The following is a 2579-nucleotide window of genomic DNA, read 5'->3' as shown; positions in this document are numbered from 1 at the left end:
TGAAGAGGAATGGCATTGAATTCATCATCAAAAAGAATATTTCAAGATCTTTCCTGAAGTACAATGCTGTCAGTGATAGGATAATATCCATACGCCTACAAGTAAGACCAGATAATACAATTATCATCCAAATTTATGCAACAACCACTAATGCCAAAGATGAAGAAATTAAAAATATTTTTCTTTCTCTTTTTTTTTAAATTGTGTTTTAGGTGAAAGTTTACAGTGCAAATTAGTTTCTCATTCAAAAATTTATACACAAACTATTTTGTGACATTGGTAGCACTCCCTGAAATGTCAGTGCTCTCCCCCTTTCCCTTTGACCCCAGGTTCCCTGTGTCCATTCATCTAGGTTTCCTGTCCCTCCCGGCCTTTTCATCTTTGCTTTCGGGCAGGTGTTGCCCATTAGGGCTCCTATACTTGATTGAACTAAGAAGCACACTCCGCATGTCTGTTAATCTTTGTTTTATAGACCTATCTAACATCTGGCTGAAAGATGGACTTCAGGAGTGGCTTCAGTTCTGAGTTAGCAGGTAGTCTGGGGGCTATAGTTTGGGAGTCCCTCTAGTCTCTGTCAGATGAGTAAGTCTGGTCTTTTTTCTTTAGTTTGAATTTTGTTCTACGTTTTCCTCCTGCTCTGTCCAGAACCCTCTATTGTGAGCCCTGTCAGAGTGGTTGGTGGTGGTAGCTGGGTACTATCTACTTCTTCTGGGCTCAGGCTGGTGGAGGCTGTGGTTCATGAGGTCCATTAGTCCTCTGATCTGATATTTTCCTTACATCTATGTTTTTCTGCATTCTCCTTTGGTCCCAAAGGTGATGGGACCAATAGATGTTTTTTAGATGGCTGCTTGCAAGCTTTTAAGATCCCAGACACTACTCACCAAAGTAGGATGTAGAACATTTTCTTTATGAAATATGTTATGCCAGTTGACCTAGATGTGCCCCAAGACCATGGTCCCCTGCCATCAGCCCCAGTTAACTCAGTCCCTCAGGTGTTTGGATGTGTCTAGGAAGTTTCTATGGCTTTGCCTTGGTTAAGTTGTGCTGACTTCCCCTATACTGCATGTTGTCTTCCCTTGCACAAAAGTGAACACATGGCTACTACCTAGTTAGTAACTTCCCCTCCCCAGCCCCCTCCTTTCCATCATAACCATCAAAGATTATTGTTTTCTGTGTGCAAACCTTTTCTTGAGTTTTTATAATAGTGGTTTCACATATTTGTCCTTTTGTGATTTATTTCACTCCGCATAATGCCCTCCCTATTCATACATGTTGAGAGATGTTTGGCAGATTCATCATTGCGAAATTGAATATTTTTACCTATTTCTGCAGTCTGAAATTGATCAAACATGCAATCAAGATGCACTGATAATTACTGGAGATTGGAATGCGAAACAAAGAAGAAGGCTTGGTAGTTGGAAAACATGGACTCAGTGATAGAAACAATGCTGGAGATGGCATGATAGAATTTTGAAAGACCAACGATTTATACATTGAAAATACCTTTTCTTAACAACAAAAACAGCAACTATAGAGTTCCGGCCAAACGGCGCTCTAGGCAGAAGCACCACGCCGTCCCGCCACAGCAAAGATCCGAAAAACTAAGCCGAATAGAGAATACAACAATCCTGAAACCCTAAAACATCAAATGAAGAGATAAAGAACTCAGACAAGCACTAAACGGAGTGATAAAACTGACAGAGAATGGAGAGCGAGGAGAGATTCATGCAGAGGTCCCCTGCCAGCTAACGCAGCGCGGATCCACCATCTTGGACACCTATCAGAGATCAGCAAACGGGGTACGAGAAAGCAGCCTCAAGGAGCTTCCAGCAGGAGACAAAACAACCCATAATTGGAGATATACGCTTTCCCACCCCAACCCTTCTTCACCCCGACTCAGCCTCCTGGGCTTCCCGCGGCCACAGTCTCTTGACCAGGAAACAGCGGCTACTTGGATTCCACACACCCGAACGGGTGGCTCTCTCAGTGCCATCTGTTGGCTGCTGGTGTTGGTTTTTTTCTGCTTCTTTTTATTTCTTCCTTGCCTTTCCCCACCTCCCCCTCCTTTCGCTCGAGTACCTGCCTCCATGCGCCATCTTTGCTTCTTCCTGAGGGGCTGTGGAGCTCTTTTCGAGTGTGGAGCTGCTTCCCGGTTTGGGCTGCCGCGCTGGTGGGATCCCAGGGCTTTTGTTTGTTTCTTTGTTTTGAATTATTTTCTTGTTTTCTTCTCCTTTTCTTGAGTTAGGAGCCCCTTCTGGCTAGGCTGAGCTGCATGGCAGGGAGACTCCCCTTCGGCTTCCACAGACGTGTAGAGGGATTCCTGACAGCATTTGTATTTACGCTGGTTTTTTTTTTTTTTCTGTTTCTTTGGGGGCCTTTCTTGTTTTTTTTTTTTTTTAATTTGTTTTCTTTTCTTTTTCCTCTCTTTCCCTTTTTGTCTTTCTTCATTGCTCAGTTTCTCATCTCTCTATATCTTCCTTCTCTTTCTGTTCCCTGAATACCTGGCATTGTATACCTCTATGCCTTCTAGCCAGGCTGTACTGCAACACCTGAGAGCGACTTCCCCAGACCTCATAGCT

The sequence above is a fragment of the Trichechus manatus genome, unplaced genomic scaffold (assembly GCF_000243295.1).
Source record: "Trichechus manatus latirostris isolate Lorelei unplaced genomic scaffold, TriManLat1.0 scaffold00003, whole genome shotgun sequence".
NCBI lineage: Eukaryota > Metazoa > Chordata > Mammalia > Sirenia > Trichechidae > Trichechus > Trichechus manatus.
Note: the sequence above shows the minus strand (reverse complement) of the source record.